Below are 16,164 nucleotides of genomic sequence, written 5' to 3'. Positions count from 1 at the left end.
AAAATTATGTCAGTTTCCCCCTAAAAGCAAGAAAAAGAAGAGCAAATTAAACCCAAAGAAAGTGAAAAAAATTAAGAGCAGAAATCAATGAAGTCAAAACCAGAAAAATCGAGGTCAACAAAATCAAAAGAAAGTTCTTTGAGATCAATAAAATTGATAAACCTCTAGACTCACTGATGAGGGAAAAAGAAATATGACAAAATTACCAATATCAGGAATGAGACCAGTGACATCCTTATAGGTTCTACAGATATTAAAAGGACAATAAAAGAATATTATGAACAACTTTATGTCAACATATTCAACAACTTGGATGAAATGGATGATTTCCTTGAAGGCACAAACTGCCAAGCTTCACCCAAGAAGAAATAGACACTGAAAATACAACCTTATGTAGAGTTTCAGAGAGCAGATTAGTAGTTGCCTGGGGATGGAGGAAGGCATCAGATTGCCAAGGGGCATGAGGAAATTTTGGAAAGTGATGGAAATGTTCATTATTGCGATGATGATCTCAAAACAGATATGTCATATGTCAAAACTCATCAAGTTACAAACTTTAAGTATGTGTATTTTATTATATGTCAATTATACCTCAATAAAGTGTTAAAGAATCAAAAGCGAAATGTACCAATTCTTCACGCCATATACTGCAGAAATTCAGATCCCTCCTCCACATCTCCAAGGGTTTGGAAAGGTGTCTTACCTTCTTCTCAGTCAGTCCAGGTTGCACTGAATTGTTTCAGCAGCTCTGCTGTATCCTGCTTCTGACCATTGCCCTTGGTCCTTCCTGTACTCTGTGGCTGATCCCCTCTGCCCTATGCTGGCCACCAACCCCCCTGCCCCACTGTCCTTTTTTTTCCCAAAGTGGCACTAACACATGGCTATTACTGAAGACTTAACAGGTGATGGAGAGTAATTACATCACAGGCAAGAAAGAAATCGAATGTCAAATATTGCTTCCCTAAAGGTTTATTACCCATCCCCTATCACAGGTTTTTCTCCCCCACTGGCTGCATCTTTCTGTATGCTCTTTCTCCCTCTCTCCTCCTCTTTCTACTCTTAAACTTCTTACTTTCTAGTCTCTCAAGCTGTCCATGAACAATACCTAAACTCTCATTATTCTCTTACACAGTGCAATTTATATCTTTCTTTTTTTTGCCCTCCCCTTCCAGATCAGACCCTATCCAAGGGGTGTGGGAGAAAGACCCACTTTTCATATCCAGAAAGGCTGATCATGGTATTTTTCTAAACAAATAAAATCTTTCCTCTACTGATGAATATGGCATTCCCTGGAAGGCAAACAAGACTATGCTAAGTTTTGTTTTCAATATCCATTTTTTCCCCTTCTTGCTACAATTCTCGAAGATATACTATGATAAATGTTATCACAGGAAATGCCCTGCTCCAAGAAATTTAACCTGGCCACAGGTCTCATATTGATTCTGCGGCTACAACTTTAGAAATCATCAAGTGTTGAAGCTATGTAGGACTTCATCAAGCAGTCATTTCCCACAGACATTCCCCTACCCTCATTATACAGAGTGTGAGGCCCAGACAGTTCAAATGACTTGTCCAAATTAAACACTGTAGTCACAGGGCAGGGACTGGAGCCCAAGTCTCCCGGCTCAAGTCAATTCCATTCAGTATAACAAACACCAAGTGAGCCCCTGGGAGCCCAGCCAAGGGAAAGGAGTGGTGAGGGTTTTCTGGGAAGGGGGGCTCTGTGTGTAGGTGACTTCACTAGGTCGGGGCTCAGAGCCAGAGAACATTTGATTGTTGCCAGACCCCAAATAATCTGTCCCCATCTCCCAACCCCAGCGGGTTGTCCTGGGTAAACTGACCCTGTATAATACAAAATTAGATTAAATTCCTGCAATCCATGAGACCAAGCTAAAGGTATGAGCACACAGGAAGAGAACTTAACTCTGGCAAGAATTTTTTAAAGGCAGGCAGGATTTCCATTTGAACCTGGCAGGGTGTGATTTGGGCAATGGTCACAAGCAGAGGCTCTCTGCATGTTTGAGAGTTAGGTTTGAACCCCAGTTCAGCCATTTGAGCAAAGTCCCTTCACCTCTGTGAGCCTGTTTCTTGAGCTATAAGACTGAGATAAACCATCTCCATGCAGACTTCTTGGGAAGATTGAATTAGATAAAGGAGGAAACGTGTTTAGCATTAATGGTGACTATTAGAACAGCTATTACTGCCTTGCAAGCACCTGCCCAATTAATCCTCACAATAGCCCTGAGAGGTAAAGTTTTATTAGGCTGACTGTTTTACAGATTAGGGACCTAACGCTTGGAGAAGTTAAGGACTTCACCCAAATTGCTCAGGAAACACTGCTAAGGTATCAACCTCCGCATTAGGGCTGCAGCAGAAGGTACATGCTGGGGGCAGCGGAAAATGGTAAAGGAAACGTCAGATGTGCCTAATCCCGGAAGACGCAGTTACATCCAAGAGGCCCTGTACACCTTTGCTTGGAACTACATGATAATACATTGTGGTTCATCTTTTTGGAGGTCATTTTGGCCTTAGGTGGCAGCAGGAAAGACTCCCATTAGACTCAAATAAAATCCTTAAGGATGAGAATGTTCACTAAGCAGCTAACAGAATGTTTTTCAAACTCAAGTAATGGATGGGCCCCTGTTTAAAACTCTCACAGACTCACCCCAAAGTTGACTTAAATTATTTTAATTTTAATACCACTTACATATTTATAAACGTAGTGCTCAGTATATATATTCCTTATGCTTACAGCTCTTCTACAACTCTAAACCAAGACACACGGAAAATAAAACTATAAAACCTACAAAATTCAAATAAACACTTCAATTTAATGTGACAGAAGGTGTTGTTTTGATGAAATTAGACTGCTATTTGAAACCTGACCGTGACACACACAGTTCTTTTCAGTCTGGCACCCATCACACTGTGTACAACAGCAGCTCCCATCATGCTTCCCTGGTCAACTCCTGGAAAATCTTCATTTTGACAGCGCACCAAGACCCCATTTGACTTCCACTATGCACAGGAACATCATTTACACCACCTCCCTATTTTCCTGATTAGGCTACAATTAACATAGCACTATTGGGCACTAGAGCGATCACAAACACAAAGTAAATGCCAAAGTGGCAAGGCAGGTGGTGGTCTTTCAACCAGTTCAGAACACGTTTGTTTTAACTTGTCTGGATTATCACCAAAATGAAATATAACATTTAGAAGATCTCAGAGACACATCTCAGGCTCCTAAAAACACATCTATTGGCTTCAAGGGGTCTACAGACTCAGGTCTGAGAAACTCTGGTCTAATCATTTCCAAAACTCTGGGATGTCTTTTCCTGAAGAGCTATAACGCAGAACATTGGTCTCCCGGGACTGGAATGACTGGGTCACACACGTGTGCGTATACTAGTCTGCTGTTTCCCCCTTTATCTGCCTGGTGACCTTCTACTTCTCCCTTGAGCAGATTCTTCCTCTGGAAGCCCTTCCCGGCTTCTGCAAGCTGAGCGAGTCTGGCCCACTCTGCACTCCTACCATACCCTCCACACTCAGTCCCCAGGCTCATAGCCCCTGGTGGTAAAATCACTTATTTACCCTTTTGCTTTGTCCCACATCATCTCTTCTCTTAGACTGCAAGCTCGGTCTGATCCGTTTCTGGTCTTTACTTCCCTACCAGGGGCCAGGAACAAGGTATTTGCTCAGGTAGGAATATGAATGGATGAATGAATGAGTGGATGAATGAATGAATGAGTGGATGAATGAATGAGCTAGGCGAACTCTCTTCTAGCTCTGGGATATTCAGCTCCATCATTCAGCTCAGCACTTTTTCCTCTCTCCAACTCCCATCATTGTTCTCTTCAAGGGCTTGAAAACAGTATATCCTAGACCCATAGAATATTAGTGATAGACGTGCCCTACAACTGAAGTGCAGAGAGGTGAAATGATTTGCCCCAGGGTACCCAGCTAGGATATGAAAGTATCAGACCAGAGGCCATGTGCTCTGATTCCTATTTCAGTGTTTCTCCCAGGACATTATTTATTTATCATTTATTCATTGATTTATTTTTTGTTTGGGCTGCCAAGGGGGAAAACCATGTTACCTTGTGACCTCATCTCGCAGTGGCAGTGTTTTGGGAACAAACTGGATTCTCACGGTTCTCCCAACGGTGGCAGGGTGCCCGTGTCAGGCAAGGTATTTTTTCATAATGAAAAAGAAACAAACATAGCGTCAGACCTCATTTGTAATTTCCCCATAGCAGCCGGAATCTAGAAATATCTTTGTTTCCCTTCTCAGCTTATTATGCTGCCCTTGTCCTTGGTAAAATGGAGCAAGAAGGTGGATTTGGAGGCTTAAAAAAAAAAAATCTGTACTCTTTTGTTTACGTATGTATTTACTTCCAGAAGCATTTATTTTTGCCACATAGGCCAATATGGACATCCTGCAATTCCCGCCCACCTTTCCTCCTTAATTTAGATATCTCACTTTTCTCCCATGGCCAAAAACACTAGTGTCATCCCTGACCTCCGGATACCCTCTTCCTTCCAGGCAGGGAGGCATCCCACCTCCTCATGCCTGGCCTTTCCAGTGGGCCGTCCTGGCTTTGACCTCACAACCACCAGATCCTCGTTCAACGTTTAATCACTTTCTCCCTCCCTCCCATCATGCACTCCCTCATCCTGCCTCTTGGCCATGGCCCTGGAACCCAGGTGAAAAGAAATCCAGAAGGAAGGAAGAAAGAAGCTCAGACACACAGTTCACCCACTGGGTACCTGGGACAATGCTTTTTGTGTGTGTCTGGCTTCTTTTACTCGGGATATTATTTATTTATTTATTTTTACTGTGGTAAAGTATACATAACATAAAATGTATCATTTTAGCCATTTTTAAAAGTAACCAGTTCAGTGGCATTATTGCATTTACTTTGATGGAACAACCATTGCCACTGTCATCATCCCAAACTGAACCTCTGTAGCCATTAATAATAATTACCACTCCCCCTTCCCGCAGCCCCTGGTAACCTCAGAACACTTTTATAGACACTATTTCATTCAATCCTCACATCCACCTTATGAGGTAGGTATTGTTATCTCCATTCTTAACACCTGAGAAACCTCAGCGAGATTAAGTAACTTCCCCAAGGTCGCTCAGCTCGTGAGAGTCCAGGCTGAGAGCTGAGAGTCAATTCCATCTGACCAGGCTCTTCCATTCTTTTCATTTGTGGGCTCTTTCTCAGGCTGAGAGAGAGTGAGGAGTGATGTGGAAGGCGTGGTCTTTGCCTTTAAGGAGCCTATTCTTTCGAGAAGAGCAAGTTAATTTGTCTAAATGTGTGGCGCAACATGCACAGAGGTTGTGCAGTGAAGGTGGGGCTGTGGTGAATACAGTTGGGACTCTGTATTACCATCCACTCCTTCAGTATTTACTGGAAGATTGCTCCATATCAGGGTCTCTGCTGGGCCCAGAGAGCCACCAGACCCCATCCTGACCTGGAGGAGCTGACATCCTAGGATAGAAGGCAGGGATCTAAACAGAAGTGCACAAGGCGGGGTACTCTCCTCTACGTGGAGGGCTATGGAGGGCAGACAAGGAAGCAGGAGGCTATGGGAGGAGGAGACGTGTGAGCTAAGCCCTGAAGGATGAGGAGGAGAATGACCAGTAGAGAAGACAAGGTAGGGCATTCCAGGCAGGGGTCCAGGAATAGCATGTCCTAGATCACAGAGTGATCAGGAAGGAGCAAGATGGCAGGGGTCCTGGCAGGGAGACGGCAGGAGATGGAGCTGGAAAGATAGGTGAGAGCTGGGTGATAACCCTAAGGGAGTTTGGACTCGATTCTGTTGGCAATGGGGAGCCAACAATTTCCAACTCCAGCCCAGATCTCTCTTCTCATCCTTTGTCCATTTACATAATATTATGTTGACATTTCCACGTGGATATCTTATAGTCATCTCTAACTTTGCATTTCCCAAGATGAACTCTGATTTACATGCTTCCTTGCCCAATCCCACCAGCGGTGATATTAAAAATATTTAGGGCACTGTCCCCAGGGCTCAGTGTCAGCATCCTAAAGGCCCATAGCTGTGCCAGGTATTAACTCTTTAGATGCTGGAGAGTGGGAGGATCTGAGGGTCCCAGGGGAAAGTCCAGCCAGCTGGGATAGCAAAGGGGCTCAGAGCAGCAGCGGTTTTCCCAATGGATCTGGCCAGTACCAGCTGCATATCAGCCCTGCCCCCAACAAAGCTAACCCTCCTGTGCTTTCCCCATCTCAGTAACGGCACCACCACCTGCTCAGGTACTCTTGCTGGAAACCAAGGCATTATCCTTGGAGCCCAGGCCAAAAATACAATGGGGCTTATATAAGTCTAAATATTTAAAAGTTACACATCACATTAAATCAATTACTTATTAAGAGATAAGGTCTTCTTAACTTTATCAAGGTATTTTTTACATATAATAAAATGCACACATTTTAAGGGCACGGTTTGAGGAGCTTTGACAAATATATTGTGTAACCCCAACCCCAATCACTCATGGTTATAGAATATATCCATTATCCTAGAAAGTTGCCTTATGCCTCTTTGCAGTCAATTTCCCCTCCCCTCCACTCCAGGCAACCACTCATCTAATTTCTATCATCATAATAAGCTTATTCCAGGACTTCACAGAAATGGAATTATCAGTATACTGTTTTGTTTCAGGATTCTCTTGCTCAAAAGCTATGGATTTTTTTAAGATTGAAAGTTGGCAGGGACTTCCCTGGTAGCACAGTGGTTAAGAATCCACCTGCCAATGCAGGGGACACGGGTTTGAGCCCTGGTCCGGGAAAAGCCCACATGCCACAGAGCAACTAAGCCCGTGCGCCAAAACTACTGAGCCTGCGCTCTAGAGCCCGGGAGCCACAACTACCGAGCCTGCGTGCCTAGAGCCCATGCTCCGCAACAAGAGAAACCACCGCGATGAGAAGCTCGCGCACCACAACGAAGAGTAGCCCCCACTTGCCGCAACTAGAGAAAGCCCGCATGCAGCAACGAAGACCCAACACAGCCAAAAAATTAATTAATTTAAAAAAGTAATTAACTTAAAAATAAAAGAAAGTTGGCAAAATATCGAAGATGATTGAATTTAATGGTGTCCTATTGATGGACAATAATATATGAGTAAAAAGAAATACGACTCAAATGATTATATATTTCATAAAAAATTTTCTTGCTTTCACTTAGCGCAATCACTAATTATGCATTATCATCAATATTTTCAAATAATTTTGTTTAATTGACAGTAAGGTCCAAAATTAAATAAACTTTATTGAATCCTATGTTTTAATTTTTTTAACTTATTAATTTCCATTTAGAAAAACTTTTCAGTAGCAACTGGAATTATCAACAAAATTCTTGAAGCAATATTTTAGATTAAAAATGTATATTGTGAATTTTATAAATTATGGTCAAATTTTATGGGAACACACAATAAATTACACATTTAAAAATAATTATATTTTATATTAAAATAAGTTTATAAAAATCATTAGGACAGATAATAAATTATAAGAGAGAATTTTCCAAAACATTTTAATTTCATCATATAAATCACTACCAGTTATATTGTGATTTTCATCACTCCTTAAAGCAATATCTAAGTCCACAAAGAATCAGTATCATGCTATGAGCAGACCTACTTAAAAACAATGTAAGAGTGCTATGAATTGTTTAATATTATTAGCTGCCACCTGCAACTGTTGCAAATACCAAGCGAATCTTCAGTTCCTCCTAGACCATGAATTGGAGCTCAAAGAGAAGCAAGAAAAGGGACCCTGCTCCTCTGGGAAATGACGCCTCATGATGCACTCATGCTATCTGAGAGAAAAGATTCCATCAGGACCAGTTCATTTGTTTGTCTCTTCTCTCACCAAAGAGCTATGCCACTCACATGCCCCCTGTACTCCAGAGCAAAGTGTCCAGCTCTGATGTGGGCAGCAGCAGCACAAGACACAGAACTTCAGACATGTGGAATGGAAATGGTTTGCAACCATGACTGAGTGGGATGGTTGTTACATAGGTGGATACATTTGTCTCCTTAAACTATGCACTTGGTGGGAAAAGTGTTTCCCTGGGGCCTGAATGGGGTTAGGCACGAGAGGGAATGTTTAATGTACAAGACTGGCAGGGCCAGTGCAGCTCCTGAGCGTCAAGGCAACCATGTACTCTAATTTATTAAACTTTTGTGTGTGGTGGGGGAGGGGTGTATATAAGGCCTCTAAAGCACAGGGCCCAGGTCCATGGGTGGAACGGCCCTTGATCCCACCTTTTTCCTCATCGTCCACCCCCGCCACCGCTTCCAATCCATCGGCTGGTCCCAAGTGTATCTTAAATCTCTCTCTTCTCCATCTCCACTGCCCACTCCAGCCCAGGTTGCCATCATTTCTCACTTGGACAATCTCTTCTTAACAGACTTCTCTGCTGCCACTCTTGTCTTCCCCCTGTCTGCTCTCCACATAGCAACCAGCATGATCTTAAAACATAAATAACAACAAGTTGCTATCTTGCTTAAAACTAGTCAACTGGGGACTTCCCTGGTGGCGCAGTGCTTAAGAATCCGCCTGCCAATGCAGGGGATGTGGGTTTGAGCCCTGGTCTGGGAAGATCCCACATGTTGCGGAGCAACTAAGCCCACAACTACTGAGCAACTAAGCCCACAACTACTGAGTTGTGTGCCACAACTACTGAGCCTGCGCTCTAGAGCCTGTGAGCCACAACTACTCAGCCCACGTGCCAGAGCTACAGAAGCCCATGTGCCTAGAGCCCCTGCTCTGCAACAAGAGAAGCCACCGAAATGAGAAGCCCGCGTACTGCAACGAAGAGTAGCCCCCGCTTGCAGCAACTAGAGAAAGCCTGTGCACAGCAACAAAGACCCAACACAGCAATAAATAAATAAGTTTATTTTTAAAAATCACCTTTAAAAAACAAAACAAAAACCATTCAACTGCATTCTCTTCGTTCTTAAGATAAAGATCAATAATCTTAGTGACCTTTAAGGCTCTTGGAGCACTGGCCCCTGTGCAGATCTCGACTTCAGGCCATTCTCCGGATTTATTCTTTTTTATTTTTCTTGCGGTATGCAGGCCTCTCATTGTTGTGGCCTCTCCCGTTGCGGAGCACAGGCTCCGGACGCGCAGGCTCAGCGGCCATGGCTCACGGGCCTAGCCGCTCTGCAGCATGTGGGATCTTCCCGGACCGGGGCACGAACCCGTGTCCTCTGCATCGGCAGGCGGACTCTCAACCACTGCGCCACCAGGGAAACCCCTGGATTTATTCTTGATCAGCACATCCTATTTAGCGATTTGAGTAATTGCTCACAGGTTTCTTGTCTCCCTCATCCACCCCCACCCCGCGAGAGCAGGCAGGGACTATCTGTTCTGTTCTTGGCATTCTTACCTTGTACAGTGAAAGCACTTAGTAAGTATTGTTGGCCAAATAGATGAATGAATGTTTTTAAACTGAAGGGTGGCACATATGGGTCTGGGTTTTTGAAAGGTCTCTGGCTGTAGTGTGGAAGGTGAAATAGGTGGAAACAGGCTAGAGGAAAGCAGCTGCCATCTATGCATGGGCTTAAGATCTCACTGAACCAACTTCCACTGTTGAGAGCTAGTGATTTAAAAAAAAAAAAAAGTGACTTAAAGGCTGAGACAGCGAGGGAGAAACCAAGAAGCAGAGGCTTTCTGCTTTATGTAATGGGGATCTGTATAAGATTTTTGGGAAGTTTCCATTACTAAAAATGGATTTCAGAGCCCCTAGTGTAAAGGAAAGCACACAGGCTGGTAGTCAGAAGCCCTAAGTTCCAGTCATGTTTCTTTCCCTAAATGCCCTTCAGTAAGTCCCTGACTCCATCCAGGCAGAGTTAGTGGCGCCCTCTTTTGTGTAGCTCCTGTCATGCTGTACTGCCATTGTCTATGGACATATTTGTCACTACTGTGCCAATTCATTTTCGTATCACTGGCCCCCATTGTGGGGTGGGGTAGGACAGTAACTATTCATTGAATGGATGGAGAGGTGGGTGAATGGGTGGATGGATGAATGATAAGTGGATAGGTGGATGGACTAAACCACATACTAAGCCCATATGTTGGAGAAAGACTGGGGCTCAGTAAGCAGATGGATACTCAGGGGAACCGCATACCCTTCTAATACCCAGCTTCTCAGTTTACTGCTTTTATTTATTTATTCAATAGACATTTTTACTGAGTACCTACGATGTGCCAAACTGAGATTTTTGCTATGGGGTGTTTAAAGAGGAATAAGACAGAGCGCTGGTTAAGGACAAGGATTCTGGACCCTGACTACCCAGATTTGAATCCTGTCTCTGCCACTTACTAGCAACCTAATGGTAAACAAGTTGCTCACTCTGTGCCTCTAGTTTTCATCTGTGAACTGAGGGAAAAATAGTACCTACTTCATGGTTGTTAAGATATTAAGTGCATTGATGATTTTAAAGCTTTCAGAGTGCCCGACACATGGTAAGTACAACATAAGTATTAGTTTTACTCTGTATTCTCAGGTCACTGGTCAAGTCAGGGGGATGATGAACCCAACACACAGTAACCTGGGTAGACTATGTACTAGAAGAGGTATAATTTGTTGAGGGAAGGGGTAGGGAGGCATTGTGGAGGAGGCAGTCTTTGAGCTGAACCTTGTGGGTTGAGTTTAGATTTGATGCAGCATGCTATGGGATGCACAGTTTGTAAGGTGATGGTAGCCAAATACCAGTCCTCCTGTCCAGAAAATTTGGGGTCACTAGGCATCTGAAGGCTACAGTGACCCAGTGTTTCCTTTTATGGTTGAGACCCCTGGTAAAAGGTCCCAGTTCAAGGACACACAGCTAGTTATTTATTTAACAAATCATTCATTCATTCTACAAATATTTACTAAGAACTTACTTTGTGCCAGGCTCTAGGCTAGGTGGGATCCAGGGATCCCACCTCGTACATGTTTACTTGTAGACTGTAGGTACCCTGGGACAGGGCCTTAAGCAATCCAACCTCTGTTTTTCCCTCAGAGCCTGGAGCTATCTAAATGTTATGTTTATTTTTTTTTTTTTTTTTTTTTTTTTTTTGTGGTACGCGGGCCTCTCACTGTTGTGGCCTCTCCCGTTGCAGAGCACAGGCTCCGGATGCGCAGGTTCAGCGGCCACGGCTCATGGGCCCAGCCGCTCCGCGGCATGTGGGATCTTCCCGGACCGGGGCACGAACCCGTGTCCCCTGCATCGGCAGGCGGACTCTCAACCACTGCGCCACCAGGGAAGCCCTGTTATGTTTATTTTTAAACAATAGCACTGCCATTGATGACTCACAGCGACTTTTGTAATCTGCTCTGAAACCCAGTCTGTCCAGCTATTTTGTCTCCTTCCTAATTTCGTGGCCCTGAGCCTCATTTTGGTTGTTATTCCCTGTCCCCACCCCAGTTCTCACTTCCTCCTTCCCCACCTCTGTGGACTATTCCCCTACGTAAGGATTAGTTGATATTTAATGTTTAAGTGTCTGTACTCTGTTAGCCCCACAGACTGCACATGGAACCTGGGCACACACCCTTTGAGGGGCTACCTTCTTGTCTAGGAGGGGGGCTGGAGCTGAGAGAGATCACACCCCCTCTGGGTTCCCTCTTTCGGCTGGCGGACCCATCATCCTCAGAGACCTTGTAGCCACTGGGCCCCACAGGCTCAGCACCTGGTACTGACAAGATTTTCAAGGGCCTAGAGAAAAGTTTCAGACTACCTCCTCCCTTTTTTTTTCACAGAATCCAGAAAGCAAAAGAAAACGATAAAATCAAAATCAATAAATATTTAGACAAACGTCTACCAATGTAAATTTATATCAGCTTCATTGGCTGTTCAATTTAATTGTGATAGTGACTGCCACATATGCCCTCCCTCCTTTATTAATAGATCACCTGAATTTTAACCAGGCACAAGATCACCCAGCAAGATATACTTCCCAGCACCTCTTGAAGCCAGATGTGGTCATGTGACTAAATTCTGGACATGAGAAGTAGTGAGTACACTTGATACCTGCTACTTCTGGTTGTGCAGTACATGGGGGTTCTTCATCTTTCCCCTGACTCACTGGCCAGAGTTACTGCATTGGACAACTCCAGGGGGCACATTTGCATTGCAGTCTATGAGAATGGTGCTCCCTGCTATTGTGCAATGCAGCAGCCCTGCCCCTGGCTGAGATGCAGACCTTCAGGCAAAAGCTGGAGTTGGTATTCATAAACATTTGATTACATTTAAAAATAATTTGTAGGGAATTCCCTGGCCGTCCAGTGGTTAGGACTCCGTGCTTTCACTCCCGAGGGCGTGGGTTGGATCCCTGGTCAGGGAACTAAGATCCTGCAAGCCGCGTGGCACGGCCAAAAATAAAAAACAAACAACAAAACAAAACAAAATTTCTAAGTTTGATTTTCTCACTTTGCAAACATTCCATGTATGGGCTGTAACTGGCCAAAAATAAAAAACCGCGTGGCACGGCCAAAAATAAAAAACAAACAACAAAACAAAACAAAATTTCTAAGTTTGATTTTCTCACTTTGCAAACATTCCATGTATGGGCTGTAACTGACAAGAGATCAAATCTTGTCATAATTTAAGTAGACATAGCAAATGATTTCAAAGTAAAATTTTAACAAATCCTTTAAAATATTTTCAGCAAAGAAACAATATTTTATATGGGATATAGAAACATTTTAATATAGGATAGGACCTAAAAAATATACGTATGGAAGACCAATGAAGTTCTTAGAAAGGCCTTGATCATTTTCAATCCCCCAAGCTAGAAATTTCAGAATCATTTTCCTAGTAATTTATTCATTCAGGAAATAATGAGCATTTACTTTCAGACAATATATATAATGCAGGAGTATCAAGATTGTGGTCAGGCATACCTAGGTCTGAGTCCTGGTTTTGCTACTTACTAGGTGTGTGACTTTGAGCAACCTCTGTAGGTCTCTACTTATCTGTAAAATGGGGGCAATAATAATGCCCATCTCTTATGTAATAAAGAATTTGACTGGCCTCTGTCCCTGATTACTGGGAAGGTGAATTTCAACCCTTGGAATTTCTAAAGTAATAGGAGTATCTTTGTTATCATGAGCTCTTTGGATCATAAATCTGAGTTTCTGCTAAGAGATGGGATGACTCAGGATGGGGGCTGGTCATCATAAAGACCAACCATGTGGTTAAAGGGTTGGGACTCTGAGCCAACCTGATTTCTAGGGACAAGGGGAAGAACTGGAGATTGAGTTCAAGCATGTGACCAATGCTTCAATCAATCATGCCTTTGTAATGAAATTCCAATAAAAACTCTGGACACCATAGCCCAGTAGAGCTTCCTAGATGATGAACACATCAGTGTTCCTCGAGGGTGACATATCCTGATTCCATGAGGAGAGGTCATGAAAGCTCTACATACAGAACTCTCACAGACCCCACCCTGTGTGTCTCTTCATTTAACTGAAACTGATTTGTATCCTTAATAATAAAACTGTAATCATAAGTATAATGCTTTTCTGAGTTCTGTGAGTTGTTCTAGCAAATTGTTGAACCCAAAGGGGTCACGGGAACCCCAGAACTTGTAGCCATTTGGTCAGAAATGCTGGTGGCTGGGGAACCCTCGAAAGTGCAACTGGCATCTGAAGTGAGGACAGTCTTGTTGGGAAGTATGCTCTTTTTTTAAAAAAATTAATTATTTAGTTAGTTATTTTTGGCTGCTTTGGGTCTTTGTTGCTGTGTGTGGGCCTTCTCTAGTTGCGGAGAGCAGAGGCTACTCTTCGTTGCAGTGCACGGGCTTCTCATTGCGGTGGCTTCTCTTGCTGTGGAGCACAGGCTCTACGCAAGCAGGCTTCAGTAGTTGTGGCATGCAGGCTCTAGAGCACAGGCTCAGTAGTTGTGGTGCATGGGCTTAGTTGCTCCTCAGTGTGTGGGATCTTCCCAGACCAGGGCTCAAACCTGTGTCCCCTGTATTGGCAGGTGGATTCTTAACCACTGTGCCATCAGAGAAGTCCCGGGAAGTATGCTCTTGAACCTATGGAATCTGCTGCTAACTCTGGGTGGTTAGCATTGGAATTAAACTGTAGTTCAGTATATCAGCTGCTAGTGTCAGAATACTGCCTCATAGGGTTGCACAGGATCAAATAAGAAAATATATGCAAGGCACTTAGCAATAATAATGATGATTACCCCTTAGGGCTGGAAGGATTAAATAAGATAAACTGCATGAAGCACTTAGCATAGTCATAGTACTTGAGACTCCTGTGAGCCACACACTATGCTACTCATGGAAGATAGTTTGTCCATTTTAATTGCTGAGCAGTATTCCATTGTATGAATATATCACAGTATATCAGTTCTCTTACTGATAGGCACCTGGGCTGTTTCCAATTTGGAAGTATTGTAAATAAAGTTGCAGTGGACTTTGTTGTACAAATCTTTTTGTGGTATAAATGTTTCCACTTATCATGGATAAATTCTTTGGATTAAAACTGGGTCATAGGATAGGTGTATATTTAATTTCATGAAAAATGCCAGACCTTTGTCAAAAGTGTTTATGCCATTTTACACTACAACCAGCATTATGTGAGAGTTCTGGTTGCTCTGCAACCTTGCCAACACTTGATGTATTCAGTCTTCTTAATTTTTAGCCATTCTTGTGATTGTGTAATGACATTTCATTGTGGTTTTAATTTACATTTCCATATGATTAATGATATTAAGCACAGGAAGACGGGAAAAAGAAAACAGAAATAATAAACAGAGAGAACAAACAAAAACAAATAAAGGTTCAGGCTTAAGCCTTAATATGTCAATAATTACCTTAACCTAAATGGTCTAAATACACTAATTAAAAGACAGAGGGGCTTCCCTGGTGGCGCAGCGGTTGGGAGTCTGCCTGCCGATGCAGGGGACACGGGTTCTTGCCCCAGTCCGGGAGGATCCCACATGCCGTGGAGCAGCTGGGCCTGTGAGCCATGGCTGCTGAGCCTGCGTGTCCGGAGCCTGTGCTCCGCAATGGGAGAGGCCACAACAGTGAGAGGCCCGCATACCGCAAAAAAAAAAAAAAAAAAAGACAGAGATTGGCTTAGTGGAAAAAAACATAACCCAACTATATGATGTGTATAATAAACTCACTTTAAATGTAACAATAAAGGCAGACTGAAAGTAAAAGGATGGAAAAAGATAAATCATGCAAAATTAATCAAAGGAAAGCAGGAGTGGCTAAAATAATATCAGATAAAGTAAACTTCAGAGCAAAAAAAGTTATCAGAGACAATAAAATTATAAAATTACAAAGGGTCAATTCACCAAGAACACATAGCAAATATAAATGGATATGCACCAAGCAACAGAGCTGAAAAATATGTGAAGCAAAAACTGATAGAACTTAAGGGCAAAATAGGTAAGTCCACAATTATAGTTGGGAGACTTCAGTACTCATCTCTGAACAATTGGTAGAACAACTAGAGAGAAAATCAGCAAGGATATAGAACTCACCAGCACCATTGACCAACAGATTCTAATTAACATTTATAAAACACTGCACCCACCAACCACTGAATACACATTCTTTTAAAGTGCCCACAGAATATATACCAAGATAGACCACATGTTGGGCCATTAAAATTTTTTTAAAAAATTGGAATCATACAGGGACTTCCCTAGTGGCACAGTGGATAAGGCTCCATGCTCCCAATGCAGGGGGCCCACTTCGATCCCTGGTCAGGGAACCAGATCCCACATGAGTGCCACAACTAAAAGTTTCCATGCCACAACTGAGGATCTGGCAAGCCACAACTAAGGAGTCCTGGAGCTGCAACTAAGGAGGCTGCCTGCCACAACTAAGACCTGCTGCAACCAAATAAATAAAAAAATATTAAAAAGAAAAGAATTGGAATCATACAGAGTGTGTTCGCTGTGCACAATGGAATAAAACTAGAAATCAGTAACAGAAGGATAACAGGAATACAACATACTTCAAAGTAATCCATGGGTCAAAGGGGAAATCTCAAGGGAAATTTTAAAAAATACATTGAACTGAATGAAAGTGAACATAGAACATACCAAACTTTGTTGGATACAGCTAAAGTCACACTGAGAGGGAAAAATTTATCACTAAATTTATCACTAAA

The sequence above is a fragment of the Delphinapterus leucas genome, chromosome 7, assembly GCF_059928025.1.
Source record: "Delphinapterus leucas isolate spDelLeu-1000000601 "Yukka" chromosome 7, BTC_Dleu_Yukka2, whole genome shotgun sequence".
NCBI lineage: Eukaryota > Metazoa > Chordata > Mammalia > Artiodactyla > Monodontidae > Delphinapterus > Delphinapterus leucas.
This window is presented reverse-complemented; position numbering follows the sequence as displayed.